Source organism: Cynoglossus semilaevis, chromosome 2 (genome assembly GCF_000523025.1).
Source record: "Cynoglossus semilaevis isolate Cse_v1.0 chromosome 2, Cse_v1.0, whole genome shotgun sequence".
Lineage (NCBI taxonomy): Eukaryota > Metazoa > Chordata > Actinopteri > Pleuronectiformes > Cynoglossidae > Cynoglossus > Cynoglossus semilaevis.
This window is the reverse complement of record NC_024308.1, coordinates 17,247,792-17,259,254: the sequence shown is the minus strand read 5'-3', so window position 1 is coordinate 17,259,254 and position 11,463 is coordinate 17,247,792. Positions and strand designations below refer to the sequence as shown.

Here is an 11,463-nt window from a genome sequence, read left to right as displayed (position 1 = left end):
TGTTCCTGCTGTGCTCTGTGGAGAAGTCCAGGCGAGGAAGAGGTGGTGAAAAATAACCCTGCTGCTACTTCCACTCATACATCCTTCATCACCTCACCCACTGATCCACCACGTATCATGCAACTAACGTACTTTATGGCCTTTCAACACTATAGATATAGAACTAAATAATAATTCATTACCTTTATCTGACACAGTTGTATTTTAAGGTTCCTTGAAGACTGAAAACAACACATACACCAATGTTTGCCTTCAATACTAAGAGGGGAATACATACTGGAGACTGGCAGCCAGGGAGAAAAACGAGAAGAGAATTATATTTGAGTGAGGAGAGATGTGCAAAAAGACAATGATGTGTGGATCAGAGCCTGCAGTGAAAAGCAGACAGCTGGAGTTTGATAAAGTATCACTCAAACCTGAGGTATATTTCACATGACTTTCCCAAACAAGGCCAGAGTGAAATGGTCTGTGAAATCCCATCTGCAGCTCCAGAGCCGTGTCAGACTCTGTCCTCGTCTGCGGACTTTATACGACGTCAGTAACAGCACTTCCTTTCCTCAGTCTCACTAGAGTAGTGATGGGTACAACAACACTAATAACACAAAACAGGCGAAGGTTGGAGGAGGACAGAAGAAGGCTAACGGAATCTCCTTTGACACTGAGGTTGTGATCTTTGAACCCGATCGGGTGAAGGGTCAGGTAGATAAAAGAGCAAACGGACAAGTAAACAAAACAAGGCTTGACAGTTCCATGACCACAAACCATTCCCAGGACTTATCTTATCGTTTCTTAGCTTTTCACCACTGACCACAAACCACTAAGTAATTAGACATCTTCAGCCATGATCGTGAATCAAAGCTCAGGAATAGAGGCAGACAGGCTACTGAAACACTTCGCTCACTTAAAATAATATAAGAAACTGTTAGCAGTATAACATCTGAAACCTGTAGCTGCACATTCACACAGAAATGTGTCAAACAACACTCCCCAGTGCACTACTTTAAATACACCTTCACTATAAAACTGTAAAAAAAAAACCTTGGTGGGGGTGATGCAGTCTTCCTCCCCCACTCCCTCTCTCTAGGGAATGCAGGTATGCGTGAGGACGATGGATATTCAACAGACTTAGCAGATGGCATTTACAGTCAGCTCTAAAAAATGTAGCCATAAAATGATACTTATGTGCATGTCTTCGACATTTTAAATGACTATAGCATACTGCATTATGGCTTCTAAATGATTCCACAGAATCTTCCTGCTGGTTTGGTACTCTCCACCACTGACAGGGTCAGAACTTGGACAGAGCTTTTTGATCAAAACCTCTTGAAAAGACAAAATGAATGATCACCATGTTGACATGGTTGACACTGGAGAAAATGTCCTCTCTGGGAAGAGATTTTTATCTGTTACGTACTTCCAAACCTACGTAAAAAAAAAAATTTAAGGTGTTATACAAAAGACTCACAGAAACCAGTTGAGGTTTAAGTACACTTATTGTGAAAGTAACGTTTATACTACTTGGGTCATTCAGGTCATACTATACATCACTCAAACCTCAGAAGACAACTGTCAAACTATCAAAATGATTAGTCTGTGTATCAACAACAATTAATCATAATTACATGATTACATGATAATGACAATTAAACATTCACAGATATGACAGGAAACATTTCCGTATATTTCTTATATAACAGAAAAATGAACAGCAGGTCGACGTATGTGTTTGTTATTGTTGACAATTTTAAGTGATGGAATTATTGATAAAAAAAGTAAAAAAAAATGCAAAGAGTTATTGGATTTTAGTCCTTACAATAATAGAAGAAATACTTTAGCATTAAGAGAATGCTGCTGTTAAAAAGCGTTTTCCAGATGACAGAAAATCAAGTGAATAATTATATTTTATAAATACTCTAGGTGCAGCTCTGTCTGTTGAAAAGCATTTCACTAATTCATGCTAACAGAATGTGGCAACTTGATTGATATCAGGGTTTGGCCAGGCTGCATCTTTTGCTTCATTTTTTTGGTCAAAGTGACCTAAAAAATAATGATGGAAATTTTATTCCACTCGATGACATCTGTCAGGAGAGTCATCCAAAAGTAAAAAGATGAAAACAAGTGATAAGAAGTCTTCTTTCTTTTTACGACATTCGTCACAGTGGAAAAACATAGACATAAAAATATAGAAGTTGGATCAATCCAACTTTTTTGGTTAAAAAAATAAAGGTTACATTTCATGTCCATACTTTTATAGACTCAGCATGTGGGCTTCACACATCAGAGTTGTCTGGCATCACTTGTACACTGAGATTTACACCTTCTGATTACTAGATGACCAGTGTTGTCACACTTTCAAGTTCATCTCAGGGCATCCTTCACACTGTCTGCTCTCCATTAGGATGCGCTGGCTTTGCCACATAGGTGTTCACTATAATGTTTTGTCCTCAAAAAATCTTTTAGAAACACATCAATATCTGACATCTGTGCGACTGCATGTCAGTTGGACCACAAGCTAAAATCATTCCTCGTCTCTCAAGGAAGCCATCTAACAAAAGAAGTCACTCTCACACTGGTGAACCACTCTTCGTATTCCATCTCTCTTTTACCATATCTACATTTTTTTACCTTTCACATACCAAAAGGCTGAAAATTGTATCAAAATTAATGACAGGAAAAACATGTTTGTGCCAGACCAATAAAATACTTGAGCAACAGTGTTAAATGACTGCATGATCATTTACAGAAAAATCAGATAGAACACCGGAAAAGTGAAATTAGAGAAGCAATAACATTTTTCTAAGGCTCCGATTGCCAGAAGAAACAAAGGTGTTTTTGTCACTTGAGTATGAATGATTAGAGACCAGAAGTCGCATTAATACTCAAGTGACAAACATAGCTGTGCTCACTGCAAATGCAAGGACAACTGACAATTAATAACAGGGTTAGCAGTAGAATGTCAAATAATGTAAATTTCAACAGAAAACCTGTTTGGTGAGGTAGTTCATAGTGGAAGCAACTTTGGTCAGCGGAGTGGTAAACAGGGTCTGGACATATGGACTGCATTTCGTGTGTCCTGTTGAGAGAGTACGAGCGATGAGAAGAGAAGAACATGTTTGTTTTCTAGACTGTACTTATCAACAGAAACCGTCGAGTCAAATCTTAATGCACAAATTACAGGAATGCACTAGTGATCCATTTAGAAACTCATATAGAAATATTACACAATGGCCTCACACGGCTTGATGGAATGTGCTCCGACAGCCCTACAATAATAAGGTCATAAACTGAAAGACAACCAGACCCAAATCAAGAATAAACCTCAGTCTCTGTCCAAACATTCTCCAGCTGCTCTGCGGTGAGCCACCATTCTGACAGGAAACACTTAGCGTACAAAAGGACAACTCACAAGAGTACAACCAGGATGTTAAATGTGTCAAGTGTACAAGATGACCCCTTTAAAAAATGATTTATTGTCTAAAAAACACAGTCACAGCTTTTGAAATATGAGATAAGTATATTCATACGCACATTCAGCCTTGCCATCAATTTAACGTCTAATTACCTTGTTCCCTAAACATGTTAGTGACTGAAGAAGAAAACCAGCCATCCAAACAACACCCCAACACAAACACACCTAAAACCCTTCTAAAGATAAAGATAAAGATAAGGATTACTATTTTTTTCCATGCCAAAACTACCAAAACAGCCATAGCTTCTGGCCACATTGGAAAACCACATCAGTGCGAAAAATGTTTGTTTAAAAAAACACAGAGACAAACAACAACTTTTGGAAGGTATTTTATTGACTATTCAATAAGTATTACACTTCCCAGTACTGTATATTTGTACAGAATAATAAGCGTTTCAACAAACAGATAAGTTGACGGATAAGAACAGAACAAAAAGAATCAAATCTGTCTCGTGATTGGCTTCACGGTCATTTTTTCTGTATGGCACAGTCACATCGTCTTTTAGTTGACTGTGAGTGCTTACGTTTGTTGAGCTGCAGAGTCATCCAAGGCAGGGCCGTTACTCTGCTCCTTCGATCTATTTCTTGTCAAAAAAACTTTCCATTTTCCGCTAGCTAGCACGCTACACGCTAGCTTAAGGACCACGGCAGCCAGCAGGTGTAAACCGCCAAGTCTTAACAGTGACCCGAGTGAGGCGCGTTCACGTAACCATCGGAAACTGGAGAATCCGACGATTACGGTAGTTTACGTTCTACGCACATGCCCCCCATATCTTTCCTCCGGTTCTGAGGTCCCCAGCAGCCCCCACTTGCTGTAAGCAATGGTTCCCAAACTTTTTCTATGCTGTGGCCCATTTTAAGTTCACGTTACTTATTTTTATAGCATTTTTCATACAATGAATGTAGCACAAAGTGCTGTACAGATTAAAAAAAAATGTAAATAGGACAATTGCCAACCCCTCCACCTCAGCTCAGGTCAACACATACACCTTGTTCTTATTAAGTAAAGGAAATAATATTATCAATCAACTTCCCCACTGTAGTCCAAATTAAAAATAATATTGAAATTGACATTAATAAGGGTTTCTGTGGCCCTTTGATGCACTGATTCAATAATTATATATATCTAATTATTGAATATATGTATATATTTATATAACTGTTTATATATTTAACAGTTGGAATTGCAACATAAAGTAATTGTAATTTAATGTAAAAAAAAAAGGGGGAGTGGGGTAACCAAAACCAAAACAAACATTATGCAACACAAAAAAGATGGGGTCATTTTTACATGGAACATTTAACAGGGTCAAAAAAAGACACAAAAGGTCATTTTTACATGGAACATTTAACAGATCTGTTACATGTGGGCAGCAGATTTGTCTTTGAAACACACTAACAGGAAGGAGCAGAAACCAAAAAAATTTAATTGTACCAAACAATTGAAAATGAATCCTTTCAAGACCCATTATACAACACATGTTGTACACCCACACAAAGACACACACACACACACACATTTTTCTGTCTGCAGAGCTCTGCTCAGACTGTCTGTTGCTGTCTTGTTTTATAGTAGCTGTAACAGTACGACAGTGACTCACAGATGTTTATAAATCAATCAGAGCCGTGAGATTCAGCAGCCTCACTGTAGTTCACATTCGGAATTCACATGTACGGGCACACCATATAAATGCTGCTTCTGTGTATGTTGGATATTTAAAAAAAAATCACTGACTCACACACTCTCCCCTCCTGCAGCCTTGGCTTCCATTCATCCCAAGTCATGGTCCTTGTGGAGTCAGTGGTTCATTTTCCAGCTGTGTGTCCCCTGCTTCAGTCTCTCTCTCTGCTTGTCTGCCTTTGAAACCTTGTGGATAAGGTTGTACACACAGTATTAAATGTGTGACATGGTTATTATAACAGCTCTGGACACTTGATTTATTCCTTCATTAGTTAGAGTCCTTGAACTGAGAAAGGTCAAAGACCCTGCCGTAAGGGGCTAAATGATTTGTATCGAACTTTCAATGGTATTTTGAGCATGTGAAGAGGAAAAAGCACAGGGAAAACACCTCTGATTCCAGTGGTTAGCCTTTAAACTGTCTGGCTATACTCTCTGCAGTAGGAATAAAACAGGAAAACTTGGTCTTTTCTTTTTCTAACAGCAACTCCCTGTGACCTCCAATAAAAGTTCTCTGTGATGAAAATAGCAGGTTTTTGTCTCTTTTTTTTCAATTCAAATGGGAGATAGTGTTTCAGTTTGGATCAATTCGTTTCAAAGTCAGGCTATTTGGACAGCAGCATGACTTTTGATCAAAATTGAGAAAGGCACATACACTTTCCCCTATATTTCAGGCAGAAAGAAAGTGTCTGAGGCTGTGGTGAAAGGACACGCATTAGGAAAGAGAAACCACCAGCATGTGGACAGACAGCAGATAACAGACAGAGAGCAGAGAAGAGGAGCTGAGTCACAGCAGGGAGCAGAGACAGACAGATAACCACTGACAGATAGAAGGACCGGCCTCTCTGTGTCCTCTTCACCACTGGCCTAAACTTTTTAAACTTTCTTCCCACCGAGACTTTTGCTACCTGTTAATCTCCGAGCTCAAATTCATTACTGGCTGCAACCTGACCTCTGACCTTTCACCTCTCTCAGTCTTTGACAGTTTTTTTTTCATATCCATATATGCATTTAACACATGTTTTAATTATTGGGTCATTTGTTTTAGCATCAAATTCACACGTAGTTCCTTGGTAGATCATACACAACTGCCTGGAAATGAGCAACACAGGGCCTGAGAACGGGGTTTGTTGTTGATGCCGCGCTTACGTCGGCTGAAATTAACACCAGATGTTGGGATGAGGAGGGGGGCGGGGGGGGGGATTAGGGGAAAGGCAGAGGAGTCAAAGGAGCTATGGTGAAGGGAGATGAAGGTTTGGAGGAAAACAACAATGACTAACCCCTATGTGCCCTGCTTTAAGTCTTCAATACCATTCAGGTCTTTTCCTTAAAGAGAAGGTGGAGAGAGATCTGTCACACCTCATAAATCGCCACATTTCCCTGCCTTAATAACACTGAAGCTCCAAAAACCAGAAACCTTAGATCCTTTGAAGAGGTGACACATACTTTCATCAGTTTAACTCTTGACCTTCTGTTTTTGGAAAATATTTCTGAGCTTCCTTCCTTTGCATTAAACCAGCTCTTTAACCTCCCCTCTTTTCTTTTCTTCATCTCCGTCTGCTTACTGACAGACAGCAAACAGAGTCGTCTCTTTGGCTTCTATTTCATCAGATCCAAACAATTAATGATGGGATCTTACACAGTTGAAACAAAACAGTGCGGTTTGCTGATACATGACATTGGTAATAAACAAGCGAGGTGTTTTCCACAGGAACAATATTACAACATGGTGTGAGTGCGCTTGTTTGTTTTTTTTAGAGTAACTGAGGCTGTTTGACATCAGGTGAACCAAACCAGACTGAGGGTGGAGACGCAAGTTTAAAAGTTTTATGTTGCACTTTCCTGTTTCCTGTTAAACATACATTGCTGGTGCAGTATAGTATATTTTTATTATTATACAAGCCTTTGATAAATAATTAATCACCTGCTACAAGAAATTTACTTCAGATAGCTAGGTAGAGTGTTAGCATTCAGCTAGCTATGACCAGGTGTGATAGTGCTACAACAGGAAATACAATTTGTGACCATGTGTCGAATAGTTTTCCCCCTGAACAGTCAACAGCCATTATATTATACATAAATATACATACATACATAATATATATATATATATACATATATATGTATGTATTCTAGTAACTGGTAGTAACTTGCAGACAGATAGATTTAGTCAGCAAAATACTGTAAAATGATCGTTTCGTCATTTACCTACCTTTTTCACTGCAGAGGTTTTCGGAGCAGCAGACTTTTATTTCCGTTTCTCAATGGTGCTCCTGTGAAAGTGATAAAGACGTTGTTGACATGGTCTTAGTGGAGCCATAAAACCTTCATTGACAGTTATGGTTCAGCCTGGTTGAGGAGGCATTATCTTGTTACTCTCCAGGCCTCAGAAAGACAACAATCGACATCTGGACTGTTTACAGCACCGTGAGGCTACACCTTAGCTTCTTGTGAACAGTGAAAATCTGCTACAGGGACTTCAATGATCCATGAAATCCCCTCAATATAAAAGAAAACGTTAGCTCCTGATGCTAACCATTCCTCTAATGTTGCATGAAAGTGCTATCACCTGCAGAGGAAGTTGAAAGTCCAGCCTGATCTCTTTGTCTTGGTCACATAATTTCAGTTTTCTACATAGTTGCCCGCAAAAAAAAGACAAAGACACACACACACACACAAAAAAAACAACACAATGAATGACGTAGGTGGACACTAATATATTACCTGTAGTCATGCTCCTATTGAAGGTCTGTAGTACTGAGTACTATTGATGTAAGTTTGTCTATTGTTCTGGCAAAACCACCAAAGCCTTGTATAACCTTCACTCCTGCGATTACTCAATTGGACAGCTAACACAACCTTGGGGGTGTTTGCATGAGCATTTACATTGCACAAACCACATGGGACCAGGGATCTAGATCAGATAATTGAGTTCAGATAATACTTTTTTCAGTTGGACAAATAAGGACATCCATCACAAAAGCTGTTTCCCCGCAGAGAGATTCCTGGATTTGTGTTTGCTTAATTCAAAATGGAGCCATGCCCACTCACAATCACCCATGCACATATGCATCACCAACCAGGGCCACATTTTTTACTAAATGATGGATGAGCTTTGTTAGATGCACATCTTTGTTAGATGCACATCAGAACACTGGTATGTCTCCACTTAGGCCTGAACTCATAAAACCTTGCACAGAGCTGAACGTTCCGTCATTGGCCCCACCCACTCATATAGAAAGAAGAAGTGAAGCCAGAACTGAGTCATTCACTTCACAATCAATAATTCCTGTTCTGCCGTGAAAGGTCAAATTACAGTGTTTGACTAAAAAGACACACACACACATATTCCAATAAATTCCTTGGAGTCGACATCACAGCTTTACAAGCACAATGGATGGGCTGCATGTCTGGCGCAGGTATTCAGCTTGTTGTCAGAGAGACAGATGCACGGTCCCTCAGTGATGAGCTCAGAGTTGGCTTCCAGCAGGATGACACAATGTATTCATAAACGATGCACACAACCATCGAGCCCTGAGCCACTGCCCTGAGGGTGAAGATGGTACAATAATAATTTCAGTTTTGCCTCTGTGAAAAATATGGAATTAGCCGGTGGAACAGGTGGACCCTATAGGTAAATTTAACTTCCTAGGTTCATTCTGTGGATACAGGCGTTTACTGAGGCCTGTGTTTCCGCTGTGTAAGAGCCTTTCCTCCCCACGTCTATATCCCTTAATTTTCTGCAGCCTTTTTCCTCCTTCCCTGCCTGGCTTCATCAGAAAACAAACTCTCAAGAGGGTTCCTCCCTCTGTTTTCATTTTACTAGTCTGTCAAATGTGAAGTGCATCTTCCAGTGTGTGTGTTCATCTTCCCCTCTCGAGCTCTGTCTAGTAACAGTGAAATTTGAAGCAATGATTTCTCGGCGGAAAGATAAAAATAAACCAATAAAATCCAATTTTTATGTGTGAAACTCGTGAAGTTCAGAGTAAGCCAAATCCCTGCGCTCCTTATCTGACCTGTCCATTTCCCCATATGAGCCAGGAGATGGGGCTGATAGAAGGAGGAGATGTCTTTTCCATACAACATGTCACAATGTGAGGCTTTATGTCATTCAAAGTACAGGAGAAAGACTCAGTCGAGTGACCGAGGCTGAAGCCTAAAGGATCGTTTTTAGGACGTACTTGGGAATTATTAGGATGAAAGAAAAACAGGGAGCTGGAAAGTAAGTGGACACAGGGACCATTTATGTGAAGATGACATAATCACCTGTTGCCCCCACGTACAACCAACATCTGTGAAGTTTATTAACTTTTCTATTCAACCCGTAAGTCTCTCTCTCTCTCTCTTTCCATTTAGCTCAGCAGCAGTAAGGAGACAGTATGTCATACATAACACTGGGAAGTTGGTTTCAAATGTGCTGTCACTTTTGATATCATGAAAGATGTATCCAACAGAAGCAAGCCTGTCAGACATTCCTTCAATAAACAAACGCATATGTGCGTGTTCTACTGTTAAAGGTGGAATTAGAAAATAATGGTCCACCTTTAATAAACCTTGAGTTTAGGCCTGAATATTAAGGCATTTGAATTAAAACACAATTGACCCACATGGACGATGTCGCTAAAGAAAGAACTGGCTTTAAGGTTACATAAGAAATTTACACAAATATATATGACTTTATTTTAAAAGAGCTTCAATTGGAAGCATCATTGCAATCCAAACAATCTAAGTGGTTCAATATCACTACTCCAAGTAACACTGAGCATTTTGGAATTGTATTTACTAATGAAACAGTTTCATTTTCTTCTAATTAACATTAGATTGGCATAAGTTTCTGTGTCTGATGACTGACTAGAAACAATGCTTTATTAGATTAGATTAGATTACATTAGATCAGCCTCGATAATATATTCAAACTGTGATCCAAACTGCTGCTCTGTGTTCTGTCCTGTTTATACAAACACTTCCTCTTTTCGTTTCTGCTGGCAGGTCATTTTGTTTCTGCAGAACTCTTGCCGAAAACCTGCAAAACAGACGCTGACTGTAAGCAGTCGACTGGTGGGATTTCTCAGCCCACATTTCCCATCCTGCTCTCCACGTACTGTGGCGCCCTGTGAGCTGCTCCAAACCCAGCTGCCTCCATGTTTCCTGGATTAGTCTGCAGAGAAAAAGCCCACAGAACTGGATGCCTCCTTCCATGCCACCCACACCTCCGTCCACCTCCAACTCACACACACACAAACACACTTTCTCGCTCTCTCAGGCCGAATCAGTGCCATGTACAGAAGCACTCTTGTTATGCACTGATGCTTTTTATATCATGTGTGCCAATGGGCCATTACATGGCGAGAAAGGAACTCTGTTAGTCAGCCTTGTTTGGGATCACATGGTACGAGACTCTCCAACCACTTTTTACTTGCACATGAAGTGCAAAACATTAAGTTAAAAATAAAGGGCTAACATTTTGCAAATTAAAATGGTTCCTTAATGTCTAGTTATAACAAACCATGCACAAAATCGAAGATATTCGCTACATTACGCCTCTGTTCTGCATGCCCCGCCCACCTCCTCCATGGGCGAACACGTGAGCATGGTTTCCTGTAGCCATAGCAGCACTTTAGCAGTGAGAGAGAAATGGCTTGAAAATGGTAGTAATCTGGCAAAAACATACAGTGATAGTGAAGCAAGTGGTGAATTCTCACACTGTTGGAATTGGTAATGGGGCGGGGCTTCACAAGCTGGGGGCGGGGTCTTTTCAAAATCAAAATGACCTCGTTTGAGACACATTTCCCGATTTTGGCAGATAATAAAACATTAAGCTAATTGTTGAAACTGTCATTTTGAAGAGCAGGCAGACACTGTAGAACCTCCACAGTCAGTCTGTGTCACACTGTGTCACACTGTGTCCTCTTGAACACCTTTATAATCTGTCATTGAACAGAACCTTGTTTTTGTTAATGTGACATAACCGTTACAGAACTGTTGCTTTTGGAGCATGACGTTCACCTATGTCTCTGTTGAGTCCAGAGCATGATATGTCCCATATGTTATCAATCTGTTCTGCCTTCTTCTCGGGGAGGCTGAATTTTCCACAGCAATTACAATGGAATCTCTAACAAAGTCAAGTGGAGCAGAACAGGGTCAACTTACATGGACATATCTGCTGACAGAGAACTTTGCTTTTTACATTTAACTACTTCCAAACGTGTCCTCATTAGTTCTTTGACTCACATTATTGTCAATTTTATTGTATTTATATTTATGTTATTGAAATAGAGTGCAGGGTACAAATAAAAACACCCTTTGTTTGGCATGA

General features: G+C 39.9%; 1 long non-coding RNA gene across 3 annotated transcripts in view; it reads right to left on the bottom strand.

The window, feature by feature from the left end:
- The window catches only part of LOC107989838 (uncharacterized), a 53,141-nt gene extending 46,293 nt beyond the window's left edge, over positions 1 to 6,848 (bottom strand). For 2 of the 3 annotated variants that reach the window (XR_001761356.2, XR_001761355.2), the window contains exons 1-3: positions 6,428 to 6,848; positions 5,209 to 5,336; positions 2,985 to 3,073 (exon numbers count right to left, since the gene is read on the bottom strand). This is a non-coding gene — a long non-coding RNA (uncharacterized LOC107989838). Of the gene's footprint in view, positions 1 to 2,984; positions 3,074 to 3,993; positions 4,511 to 5,208; positions 5,337 to 6,427 lie in introns of those variants that run through there. The other variant, XR_003049232.1, reaches the window with a different exon arrangement.
- Between the last annotated feature and the right edge of the window lie 4,615 nt (positions 6,849 to 11,463).